This window comes from Pseudopipra pipra, chromosome 6, assembly GCF_036250125.1.
Source record: "Pseudopipra pipra isolate bDixPip1 chromosome 6, bDixPip1.hap1, whole genome shotgun sequence".
Lineage (NCBI taxonomy): Eukaryota > Metazoa > Chordata > Aves > Passeriformes > Pipridae > Pseudopipra > Pseudopipra pipra.
In genome coordinates, this window is record NC_087554.1 from 20,597,998 (window position 1) to 20,611,617 (window position 13,620).

Sequence of the window (13,620 nt, forward strand, 5' to 3'; positions counted from 1 at the left end):
GATTTTGTGTTCATAACAGTAAATCCTATTTGTATAACTAGTAGTAGAAATGGGCAGCAGGTAAGGTTGACAGCACCTGAGTATTTGTTTTACACATCTAGAGATAGAAAAGGAGAATACATCTCCTACAAACACATCCAGCAACTGTTCTCATTTAAGCTTGATGTGGATATCTACAGAACGGCTTAAAAGTGTTAAAGGATGCTAGCATGAGCTAACGGATTAACACAGTGGTTCCAGAGTAGCATTAACTTTTCTCATTCTAAGACCAAATGCAACTCAGTTGTAAAGTTATGATTTGAATTCTCTTAACAAGCAGTGCATTGGGTCATCAAGCATCACCAGTATTGTGGATAAACTAATTCACAGAAGGCTCTTAAACAGTTAGAGAAAATTACACTATTTTACAAATTTGGTTTGTCTCCTTTAAGCATGTAAAAATTTTACTGTTTTAATTAATGAGTAGCTCTCCAAAAGTCGGCATAACTGTTTGCCTTACATGTTCCATGTGACTGCTCCCTGACTGCCGCTAATTGTGGCTTTTAATCTCTTTAGGGACCCCGAATAACAAGTGATTTTTTTCCAGCAGTTTCCTGTCCGATACCTGCTTGTAGATTGTGACAGCAGAACAGAGCAAACTGCACAGGGCTGCGACTACCAGAGGAACCTTGAACCATGAGACCAAAATAGAAGAAGCCCTATCTTTAAACGGCACATCTCCTTCCCCGCGTTGCACGACCCATTTCTTTATCTGTAGCTGGGTGCGAAGGCAAATTCCACACCCTGAGCCGGGCCTGCGAGGAGCTGGCTGGAGGTCCAGCATCTCTCGGCCGAGTCAGCGAGACGCGGGGCCGGGGAGGCGCGGCGGGGGAGACGGAACACCCCGTGAGACCCGGGCTGGCCGCCCTTCCCCGGGAAGGGCCTCCGGAGCTCCTCCATCCTTACCCTTCCCTTTCTTTGGCTAAAGGTCAGAAGAATTTACACTTCCTGGCTCTGACGGGACAGGACGGGTCTGTGCGGGCTACCCCCACCGGGGTGGGAGCCGGGGGAAGCAGCGCGGCTGCCCCCACTCCGCCCGGCCCGGCCGGCTCTTGCCTCGGCGGGGAGGAGCCAGCCCGGGGCAGGCTGTAGAAGCCAGGGCTGGCCAGCCGCCAGGAAGTGTAAAATCCTGGCCGGTGGGTGGCAAATTTCGCCAGATCGCGGCGAGGAGGCAGCGCGTCCGTCCGTCCGTCCCTCGGCTGGCGGCGGCGCGGGGAGCGGGGATCGGGGATCGGGGATCGGGGCGCTGCCGCCTCCCGCTCCGCAGCCCGGCCCCGGGTGAGTGCGAGCCGCGACCTCGGGCTCCGGCCCCTCTCGGACTGGGGGCTCGGGGCGGCCCGGCCCGGGGGGCAGCGGGGCTGGCGGCGATGCCGCCGGCGGCCCGAAGGGGATGTTTGCCGGGGGGCGGCTTGCGGAAGGCAGCGGGCTGGGCCGGCTCCCCTCGCTCGGCGGTGCCTTTGGAGCACAGCGCTGGCATAAGACCTGGGTAAGTTCTCCATTTAAAAATATTAAAAATAGACCCTCCGGCTCCATAGCGCTGCCGAGTGAGTCATTTCCAAACCAAATGTCTCCGTCTAACCCTTCCCCCCAGGAGACGCAATAATTCTGAAACCGGGGTGAAGGGCAAGAGCTTTTTCTCCCGTCTTTTTCCTGAATAAATTGAATTAGCACGTAGCTGCTGCAAGAGGAGACAAAAGCCATAAGAGTAGATAGCCACCTGTTTGAAGAAGTGAAGTGTATCTCCACTCTTCTCTCTCTTCTCTTGGGCTTCTCTCCCACGGTGATGCCACCCGTCTTTCCCCAACAGTGGGAGCTTCTCTGCCCTAGGAATATTTACAGTGCTTTCCATTTTCGTGGACATAATCTCCTTTTCAGTTCTTGCAACTGCCAAACACATGTCCTGCCATCGTCTTCTCTGTGGGACATCAGCCACAGCCACACATCATTCCAGCAGTGACTCCAGTCAACACAGCTCCTGACTATCTATGCTGAATAGTCCAAAGTACAGCTATTTTTTTTTCACCTTTTCCGATCATATGATGGTTTGTTCATGTAAGTGCGTTGTCTTGACTAGAGGGACTTTTTGTTTGTCAGAAACAAGTGCTGACCGTATTTATAGGTGATGCTGCAATTCTGTGGTGTGAAAGGTTTTGGTTATGCGGAACTCATCGGTACCTCGATCAGCATGCAAGACCTGTTTACATCTGGCATATAGTGCTGTATGTGCATACATATTTAGTGTATATACCCATAGATCATATTTCATGGTAAGGCAGTGTGCACAAGACACAGAGGCTGATATGCAGACTATGTGTTTTTTTTCTAAAACAGGTGCCACAGTCGAACTGTGCAGTAGCCCCTAACAGAATAGATCTAAATCAGAGGAGACAAGACATTGTGGTTTACTAATGAACTAACTTCCTTGAAAACCTGGGGGTAAAATTCTGTCCTCTGACTTCTGTGAAGAACTTTGTTAGCATTTTAACAAAAAAAGTGATCTATAGCTGAAAATCTGTGCAGCAAATTATGCCATGACAAGGATGTTAGGTTTGAGAACCTGTTCTGTGGTAGCAACCGAGCACTTAATGACATGTCTATGTAGGTAAGTGGAGAATGGTGATGTAAAAGCATTTGCATTCCATTTTTTTGTTCTGCTTAGATTCAATTTCTCCTATTAAAGCTACTTACATTTTTTACAGTCAAGAGAGACCATTGTGATTGATTGACCTGTCACATAAGATGCAGAGTGCTGAGAGATTCCAGCAGAAGGCATGCAGCTTTTCTTTTAGCTGTAACATGGGAGACATTCATGAACTCAGGGCTTCTACCAAAGTTCTGAACCAAAAAAAAAGAAAATATTCTCTTGTGTTCCAAGACACAAGAAAAAGCAGACTTCAGATCCCAAGGAAATGCAAATTTCACAGTAATATAAGACGATGTATGCTCTTGATACACAGTTCATAAACAATGAATGGCATTCTCGCTAAGGAAGGAAAGTTCTTGGGTTTGGGTCAAAAAACATCTGCTTTTTGGTGAAGCTAGGAAGAAACTTTTCCAGAGGTGGATTATTCTGTGGTTCTCTATGATGGGGGTGTCCGGAATCTCTTACTGAAATAGCTGTCAGGTCAGGTAAGGTGTGTTGCACTGAGCTCTACATGGATGTTACCTGTAAGTTGGAAGTGCTAAGGGTGAACAGGGAAGTACAAGTGCACTCAAGCATTTATGGGAGTCTTTTTTGCTCTGTCAGGTTAATAGCAATATTTCCTTCTGGCAATTTTGCAGCAGAGTTAAGGTGACAGTTTCACATTTGTCTTCCGCCTTAAAGATAAAATTCTTTGTAATTACTTTTATTCAGTGTGTTTATGGGCTGTCTGATATCACCTGAAACTCTGATAAGACTTTCAACGTTCACTTTCAAAGTTCAGCTGGAACACAGGTAGTGTTTACTGACTACTAAGTCTCTTTTGGAAGAATTTCAATTCCTTAAATTTCCAACAACCAAAGACACAGAATAGGTCAGATATTTAACCTTTTATTTGGTACAGCTTCCATTCTTATGGAAAGAGTGGAGGAATGGGACTTGAATGCATCATCAAGGATTTAAAAGTAGAAGACATATAAGCACTAGAATTTTATCCTTTTTGTAACTCATATTCAATGAGTTCAGTTTTCATGTGACTTTTTTAGGTGCCAGAGGTATTTGTGGCTATTTTTCTCCATAATGTATGGCCTTTTGTACTCATTGTTTCTGCTGATGTGAGTTCAAGCATAAATATACATTGACTGACTATGTGCTGGGTTCCAGGGCTTATTCAGTAGGGCATAACAACCCGTTCTTACTACACAAGATGGGCTTAAGTGCAGCTCAGAGGATGGAAGATTGTACTGAGGATTTTAGCAAAACCCCAGTTACACTAGAGGTGGCTGAGGATGGGCTGTGATGTATAAGCAGCTTATTAACTGCCATGTTTTGTAGCCCCAGGGTTAAAAATGTGGGCCATACTTGTGTGTTTAATAACAACGACAGGAATGTGACAACAAAAAACAAACAAAAAGGAATAAGAATGAAGTGCAAGAAAGCACAAAGATAATAGGTTGTCATTCTAGTTGCAGCAGAGATAGTTCCGAAAGTAATTGCAGTTGCTGACTTATTGTTTGAGTTTGATAAAGTGTATCCTGAATGCTTTCCAATTAACATTCCTATAAAATTAAACATGTAGTTCCATTTAGACTGATATGACCTTTTTACTTCTGAAACTATGTTTTTCTCTCACTTCATGCTTCTGCCTCACATACAATCATAGAAATATAGAATGTTTTAGGTGAGAAGGTACCCTAAAGATAACCTACTTCCAACCTTCCACTAGACCAGGTTGCTCAAAGCACCATCCAGCCTAACCCTAAACAATTCCAGGGATGGGGTATCCACAAGTTCTCTGGGCACCTGTTCCAGTATTTCATCACTCACAGTACAGAGTTTCTTCCTAATGTCTAGTCTAAACCTACCCGCTTTCAGCTTAAAGCCACTCCCCCTTTACCTATCACTACATGCCCTTGTAAACAGTTCCTCTCCAGTTCTCTTGTAGCCCCCTTTAGGTACTGGAAGGCTGCTCTAAGGTCTCCCCAGAGCCTTCTCTTATCCAGGCTGAACAACCCCAGCTCTCTCAGCTTGTTGGTTAGGAGGGGTGGTCCAGTCCTCTGATCATCTTTGTGATTCTCCTCTGGACTCACTCCAGCAGGTCCTTGCCCTTATTGTGTTGGGGGACCCAGAACTGGATGCAGGACTCCAAGTGGGGTCCCATAAAAGCAGAGTAGAGGGGGAGAATCACCTCCTTTAACCTCCTAGCTGTGCTGCTTTTGATGCAGCCCAGGATATGGTTGTCTTTCTGGGCTGCAATTGCACATTGCTGGGTCATGTCAAGCTTCTCATTCACCAACACCCCCAAGTCCTTCTTCCCAGGGCTGCTCTCAATCCATTCTCTGCCTGATCTGTATTTGTGCTTAGGATTGTCCTGACTCAGGTGCAGCACCTTGCACTTAGCCTTGTTGAACTTCAAGAGGTTTGCACAGGCCCACCTCTCAAGCCTGTCAAGGTCCCTGTGGATGGCTTCCCTTCTCTACGGGGTATCAGCTGCACCACACAGCTTGTTGCCATCAGCAAAGTTGTTGAGGGTGCACTTGGTCCCACTGTCCATGTGACTGACAAAGATATTAATCAGTGCCGATCCCAATACTGACCCCTGAGGAACAACACTCATCACTGCTTTCCACTTGGACAACGAGCCATTGATTGCAACTTTGAGTGTGACCACCTTCAAGAAAGCATTCCTGTGGCTTATCTGTTCCCCTCTTTTAGTTTTATGAATTTGTTTGTGAATTTCACTGCATTTGACCAGGGAAGAAGTGGTCTAAAAGGATAAAGTTTCTCTGAACTTTGTGGAAATATATTTAGAGCCCATGCTGAAAGAATGGCTGTTTTGTAGGGGCTATCACTTCCTGCATGGGTGAAATTTAGAAGGGATTGTAATGTTAAGTTACTTTCAGGGTTTAAAAACATATTTGTTAATTCAGTCCAAAGGCCTTTTCTACAGAAAGAATTTGATAGCTTACTCATACTTGTGTCACTCAGGTAATACATTCCTGGCCTGTTTTCCTCCGGTAGGGGTGCACTTAGTAGTGCTATTAAACACTATTCCTGCCAGTGGAAGGAAATAATGATTTATGTGTGTATCACTTTTTTTTCCATGTTTTCATGCTTGTTCCCATTTAGCTGTACTGATTAAAAATCATCTGGTAATCAAGCAAGTTTAAGACTAGTAGATCTGGAAATAACATAGGCCACTGCACTGGGGGCCTGAGATCTTGGGAGTACTGTTTTGCTGTCAAATCAATTGAGGGTTGTGGAGTGTAAGAGCTTGAGTAAAGCCTTGATATAGAATTGGAGACAAAGCAATGGTGATTTTAAATCTGCTGTGTCTTAGTGGGTGAGACTCAAAAGAGGGGTGCATATAAGTTTGCTGTTTAAAAGAATCTGTTCTAGCTGTCGTGGATTAGGACAGCACTGCAGTGTTCCATTCTGAAAGGATTGTTACTGCAGCTGTCATGGATACAACTTTATGGAATGCCTAAAATACCTGAATACTTTCAGTAATCAAAAAATGGTGATAGATCTCCTTTCCCCCCCTTCTTTTCCATCCCTCCTCTCTATTGGATTGGGTTCTTATTTTACCGAAGAGATTAAATGTATTTTTTTTCTCAAATCAGTACATCAGTTTTATGATTCTGAACCTTTGCTACATTTTTGCTTCTTGCTTTTCATGGCTACATTTTTGGTGTGGTAGTTGCTTATTCAGGCAATATAATTTATTTTGACCAGATTAAATCAGCTGTTAGTGCATGTCATTCAAATTTATCTCTACCTTCATACTGGTCAGCTAAGTGATTCTAATGAGGTGTTCTCTTATTCTCCACCCAAACATATCAGAGTGTTTTGCAAACATGTGGTGCCTGTTAATAGCCATAACGATATTCTTTGTTTTTGAATGATGAGTCCTAAGAATAAGAAAATATTTTTGAAATAACACAGAAAATCCATGGTAGAAAACAAAATAACTTTTTTGTCTTAGATGCTACTCCTATATTACAATTTATTCATTTTTCTTGCGTTGTTTCCTATGACTGGAACCCTTCAGTTCACATTGAATTGACTTGCTCTGTGCTATTACTGATTTCTTACATCTTTTGATGAGCAATTGTACTATCATGTATATAGATGTGAAGTAGCAGTCTTACTTTGATCTGGCCGTAAACTCCAAAGGGATTGGAGGGGTCTTTCAATTACAGAGACAGTTCTCAGATCATGGTGGGATATACACAAAGGTTTTTCCCCCTCGTCATATATTTCCTCTTGCTTAAAGCAGAGTTTCACTTTGAGTTTCAGGTTTGCTTTGACATCAGAAACTCAGAGCATTACTGAGTGGATAACATTGACTTTCTTTACAGAAGTTACATGGCTTTGTTATCTGTTTGTAAATTTGTTTGAGATGTTTTGTAAATAAAAGTGTGGTGTGGGTCAAATCTGAAGAGGAAATATGCAAAAGGTGGGGGAGGAAGACAGGAATACTGGGGTCTCTATTGTGGAGACAAGGGTGTACTAGGAAGATAAGGAAGGTGAGATCTTGTTTTGGGTAGTCTTGTTTTTGGTAGTCAAAGTGTAGCAGTAAAATTGTTGGATATATGGTTGCATACCAGAGTGCGAACACTTTGTCTCAAGACAACTGTTCTCCAGTATCTATTGATAGCACTTTTACATACTATAGTTAAAATCTATGAAGTTTAATTAAAGATAGGAGGGGCCAGTAGAACATCCCTGGACTATTTATGGGGCATCGAGTTGCTGCCTTTGTGGTGGTGTAGCCCAGCAAAAGAATAATAATAATAAAAAAATAGACACCTTTTGGTATTGAACCAACTTAGGAAAGGAGAGGTAGATCAGATTAATCCTTTTTTCTCTCCAACTCCATGGAGTAATTTGAAAGCTTCATTAAAGCACCTTAGAGGGATATTTTTGTTTGATGAATAGGATCCTGGCTTGCGATGTGGAAGACCAGGCTAAGTCACTTCACTGGCTTAGCATCTTCATTTCCTCAGCCAGAAAATTGAGGTAATTATTTTTACTCTTATTAGTATACCTTCAAGAGCTCTTGATGAAAGGAGTGTTTTGCAGAACTAAGTGGCCCATCTGCCTGTGGCTCAGCCTGCCTCGGATCCCTCAGGGCCTTCCCATGGTGCAGGGTGGGGAGGGCAGGCTGGAGATGTGGGGCAGGCAATCAGGCAACCCTGGCAGCACTTGGCACTGCACAAACTGGGGCCACCCAGGGGCTGGCAGGAGGTGTGTGATGGGGTTGCAGGTAATGTGCTTTGGCTGGCTGAAGTCCTGCATTTTCCATCTGGTGTGTAACCTGCACAGAGAACTTGAGGAATCACCTTGCGTTCCCCCCGGGGACAGCATCTGAGGCACAGATAAATGTTGCCACTTTTCATGGTGTTTCAGGGCTTTGTTCAAACCATATTAAGACCAATATTTAGATTCTTATTGTTTTTGACAGGCTGTGGACTAAGCACTAAAATTTTCATGAGTCAGATAGCCAAAGGTGTGAAGGCATGAATGGATGAGGTCATGCCTTGAGACTGGGCCCTAGACTGCCTCCAAACTTTTTTACACTCTTGCATTCAAAAACTTCTGAGATATATCTAAGACACAGCTTCTGATCAATGTTAACCAGAAAGAACCTTTGTTGGTTATCAAAAAAAAATCTCAATTTGATCATCTTGTCTCCTGAAAAGTAGACCTTATTTAATTTTAAGAAGCCGAGCAATTGGGAGCTATAATAGGAACTGAATTTGTTGTTAATTTAACAATTGCAAATGCTGTCTGTGTTAGAATATAAACTAAGTTCATGCATGTGCATGCGTAATTGTGATGACCTAGAAGACTTCAAGGTATAGGTTGTGGGCTGTTTTTCCACTTTTAGTATGGGTGCATAGCAAATAAATGAGGGATTTTTGTAAAAAATAGTGTTTTCAGATCTTGTAAGTTGAACTCAAATCAAGAATTTTGCCAATCACGCACTTTGTTAAGGACTTACTGGGCTGGAAGAAGAATCAGCTAACAAGAATCTAGTTAGTTCTCTGCATACTTTTTGTGTCTGAGGCAGGATGAAACCACTCGTTATGGATCTGTAGGTCTAGTACAGTGGAACATTTTTCTGAAGATTATGATTTTCCACACTCAAAATCATTACAAAAAGTTTAGATGCATGTTTCAGTATCCAATTTGTGTATTTTGTAGTCATAAGTCATTGATATAACAGTTGCACATAGCATATAAAAGAGATAAATATAAGCAAGTGGATATTTTTCTTCATGAAGGGGCTAGTTTTAAGACAGAAAAAAATTAAATGGCAAAACATCAGTTATATCTGGATAACCTGTCATTCTCTATTGCTTTATTTCACTCTCCACTATTCCTTTCCCTCCCTTGCCAACTGTTTTAGAGTTACTTTTTGACTTGCAGCTTTTTGGTGTGAATTTTTTGTGAAGTAGTGTTGGTGAAAGTTTTCCTCTAAGAAGCAAAACCAGCCGTAGTTGTTGCTGCCCTGTCACTTCCATTTGCAGCTTTTGCTCTGAGTCTTGCAGAGAAGATATCAGAGAATTTTAAAAGGTCTGTTCTTTCATTAAATCTCAGTTACCATGAGCCTTTTGCTTGTTTGGCCCTAGCTTATCATGAAGATTCATAATCTGGAGGAATTGCTGCCAAATTTTTCTTTGCATTATTTTTTCTTTAGCAGAGAGAGATCAAAGTAGGTGTAGCACCTGATCTTGCTTTTCCTGCAAACAGTCAGATATATTATGGTCTGTTGGGAGGGAAAAGTCTATTCATGAAATTATTTTATAATGTTTTTCATGGCTAACAGAAAACAAACAATAAAAATTTCCTAGCTTCATGACTGTAATGTTTTTGTAAATGTCTGTATCCATGTTTGTCTTCATGCTTGATTCTTCTCTTTAAAGATTCAGATTAATCCTAGAAGTGTTTACTCAGATGTGTTGAATTACTAGTGGATGAAATTACATTGTTGTGAGATTGACTCATCGTCCTACTGTGCTCCCTCAGTTGGGAACACTGACTTCCATCTTTGAAGAGTTTGCTCTCTTGAAGACCTGAGTTTTACACAGATGACATATCTGCCTTGTTAGAGACCTAGAGGGTTTTTGTGGCTGGATTGAGATGATGATCACGGATAAGAGAAAAAAAAAGACTGGGGGTAAGACAACCGGAAGGGAAGGGAAAGTAATACCTACCTCTTTGACTCACTCATGACGAAGTGTCTTGCCAAAAAAGATGTGCAGGGTCATTTAGTGAGATGAGGAGAGTGGAGTATGGTTTAGGATATATAAATTGGCAAATAGTTTGAAATCCTCTGATGCCATTTAAAGAATTATCCCAGCAGCTGGAGCATATGGCAGCGAAAGATTTTCTTGGTGTGGCTATATGTTTTATGAAGTCGCTGTACTTCAGTCTCCAAGTCTTTATATCTTTTATAATCGATGTGAGAGTGTTGCTTGGTGGCTAGAACATGCTGCATCCTGGTGTCTCCCATCATTCTGTGTAAAAGGGGAAAAGTAATTGCTTCTCTGGAAAGCTTTTTCTAGTTCTGCGGTTGATAATATGACTGTGATTATTAGAATTAGGTTTTATTTTGTGTTCTTCTAAACCACTTTAATCTTAGGAAGAGTAGATTGCAGATGTGAAGGAATTTGGACTGAAAGCCTCTAGGAGAACAGTGTTGTTGAGCATTTCTGCATAATTCTATGAGAGTTTTCACAGCAAAATGAAAAGGAAAATTGTTCCTTGCTGTACTCAGCATTTTGCTAAATACTGTTCATTCTCAATAGCTAAAATAGCCTGAATACCATGAGGGCTTCTTACTAACCTATAACTATGTTAATGCCTTTCTCGCCACAGGGGTAGTTTCTCCCCAGTAAAAAGCCAAAAAATTGCACACTGCAGAATGCACACCACAGATATTGCCAACAAACTGCTACTGCAACCTCCCTGTGAAAACGAAGCATTATTAAAAAGGCTGCCTTGCTTCGGGGAAAACTTTCAGTGGAAACTAGTTGCTGTGAAAGGAAAATCTGGTATGATGGAAGCGTTTGATTGGGTGCTTTGTTGACCTTTGGATGCTTAGTATCTGCAAAGTACATGTGCCAAAAGTCTGTTTTTTTAGTAAATCTCTGTTACTTTTAGCTTTATGGAACTCTGAAAAAAATTTAAGTAGGCTGTGGGCATGGGGAGAGGATGGTCTTTCTCACAGACTTTGGCATTTCCAGTTCTGATGACACGAGGGCCAGTTATGTTTGGATACCATTTGGTGGTTAGCCTGTCTTCAAAGTAACAGTTCAGTGTGCCTGTCATTTAGTAGTTAGATAAGATTTAGATTTCAGTTTAGATACGATAGGAGAGATTTGTATATTTGAGTCCTGAAAAGTGAAAATAAAACTCTGAACCAGGCCCTAAAGCCGAAGATCTTGTCTGAAATTCCTAATGAGGTCCTCAAGCAAGGTTGACTTGACTGCAGTATGGCATTGCAGGCTGGTTGGGGGAGGAAGGGGGAAGAGAGGTCTCTCATCTGCACTTCTCAGACAAAAGTTAGTTGTTATCTGTCCTGGTGACTTTAACAGATATTAGGGAAAATGACATGTATGTTTCCGTGAACTTAAGCACATTCCCTAGGTAAGAAGTGTACAGAAAATTCATTGTGGGGCCTGGTGTAATACCGTGGTTCTGCTGTGTGGAATTCATCTTTTAGACCTATAGCTCAGGAGAAACCTTCCTGGTTGTGGTGTTTTACTGCTTGCACAGAATGGGCCAAAGAATTTCCTACACAAATTTTACTTTATTTATATTAAGGCACAGAGGTTGTTCTACTTATTTACATTTCTGAATTTAAGCTTTCCCTTTGCAGCTTAATATAACTCAAAGATAAATGTATCTTTATAAAATCGTTTTGCTACTGGGGAGGAAGATGCTTGTATGCGCTTATGGCACCTGGAATAGTGATAGGACAAGGCTTGTGGGCTAGCACATCTTAACCATTGCTTTCTAGACCTGTTAAATGCCTACAAATGATCTAAAATAACATTTATACTGCATTTTATAGCTCTGAAAGTGGAAGGTGTCCCTGCCCATGGCAGGGGGATTGGAACCAGAGGATATTTAAGGCCACTTTCAACCCAAACCATTCAATGTTTCTATGTGTAAAGATTCTTAAGTGACAAATTTGACAGTGTTGCTGGGAGAAATGAGCTGTCACTCATTCAGCTCCTCATGCTGTCAGCTTTGGAATTGTAGATAACAAACAGTGGCACAAGCTCTTGTTTTGCAACGAAAACAGCCATTATACTTGCACTTTGCCTCATGGACACCTTTTGGTCTGTTGTCAGAAGAGCCTGCACTCAGCTCTCCAAGGTGCTGTAGCTTCTTTTCCTCTAGTGATTTCTGATGTGGTTACTGTTGTCAATAGAGAAATTGCTGGCAGATTGAAAATGTGCAGGCAATGTCAAATGAATTGTTGCTTAAAAATGCACACAGAAGATCCTGATGATTTGGTTGTACTAGTTTACATTTATTCTTAATTTCTAAAAGTTATGACTTTTTTTTTTTTGTAATTGGGACAGAGCAGCCATAGAATCAACAGATTGCTGTCCTTTCAAGCAAAAATAGTTAGGGCTAAGCTTATTTCGTGAAAGACTATCTGGGCTTTGTCATCTCTGAAGACAGCCAGGACTTGTCTAAAGAAAGAAAAAAGTTGCATTTGTAGTCATGTTCCAGTTCCACAGAGGTCTCTGAAAGCTGTATTTAGCTAGTGAGGGAATAACAACCATATTTATTTCTTGAATAGCACTAAGAATGATAGTATCACATGTCCCGGTGCCTAAAAATGAAACGGTTTCTCAGTGTTTTCTCCTTCCCTATTGGCAGGGCATGTGGTGCCTGTGGCACAGCAAGAGCCTTGAGGTGGCTTTGTGGTGGTTGACCAGAATCTGACAAGGCCATGGAGAAGTGGGCTCAGTGTGAAATGGGGCTGGCTGGGTGGGAAGAAAGCTGTTGTCATCCATGTAAGAGTTAATTATAGTTTGGGCGGTGGAAAGAGTTTCCTGGAGCTGAATGCTAGTCAAATTAGAAACACTGTGCAGATACACAACATTTATTTGCCTGATCATTTCTCTTTTTGCCTCATGCTGAAGGTGTAGTAGAAATGGGAAGATTTTCCCTTACATCTTTCATGTGCAGTTCAGTTACTCAACTTTTTTGTTTAGTTTTTTTCCTCTCTCTCCTGCCTCCCACAACTCATTCTCCAAACTGCCAACTACAACTACGGCTTGTGATAATCTGAAGTGGGAAGATTTCAAAGTACAGAAGCTTTGCCAAAGTTTTTTTGTGGTTTTTATCCAAGATCACTTCTTCTATTTCTGTGGTTTACTTGGGGCTGCATATTCATCTACATGAAGATGATGATCAGAGTGGAAAATACAGGCATTTCGTAATTGGCTTAGCAATTACTTCTCATGCTGTAGAAAAAACACAGACATAAAAGTCATATTTACTCTCAAAATATCTGCTTGTCAGAACCCATTTGCAAAAGCTCTCCATCGTATCCTTTTTGTAGTGAACTGATAACAAGTGGGTTTATTCCTTTGCACAACACTTCTCAAAAAAAAGCATTGTGTTTGTTCACCTTTTCTTCCATTGCTTATCTTTTGTTCTTTTCTAGTGGAATAGTTTTCTCTTTCTCCAACTGCTACTATTTTATATATAGGCTAAATGGCTAACTCTTTTTAAATGTATTTGTAAAGTGCCTCTGTCAGAAGACTTTAGGCATCTCTGTTCTTGTATCTCTGCAAATTGAAATCAAAAGAGAGATCATATCTGTATTTCTGACTGGTTGTGTTGGGTCATTATTTAAGGAGCAAGATGGGAAATGGGACTGCTAGAGAACTCTGGAAGATTTGCCC

General features: G+C 41.7%; 1 protein-coding gene across 4 annotated transcripts in view; it reads left to right on the top strand.

Moving 5' to 3' along the window:
* The first annotated feature begins 839 nt into the window (after positions 1-839).
* Positions 840-13,620, top strand: part of PRR5L (proline rich 5 like) — a 42,840-nt gene continuing 30,059 nt past the window's right edge. Inside the window, exon 1 of one of the 4 annotated variants that reach the window (XM_064657774.1) lies at positions 840-967. The gene's annotated coding sequence lies outside the window, so the exon portion shown is untranslated. Of the gene's footprint in view, positions 968-1,184; positions 1,526-13,620 lie in introns of those variants that run through there. The other 3 variants (XM_064657775.1, XM_064657772.1, XM_064657773.1) reach the window with 3 other exon arrangements.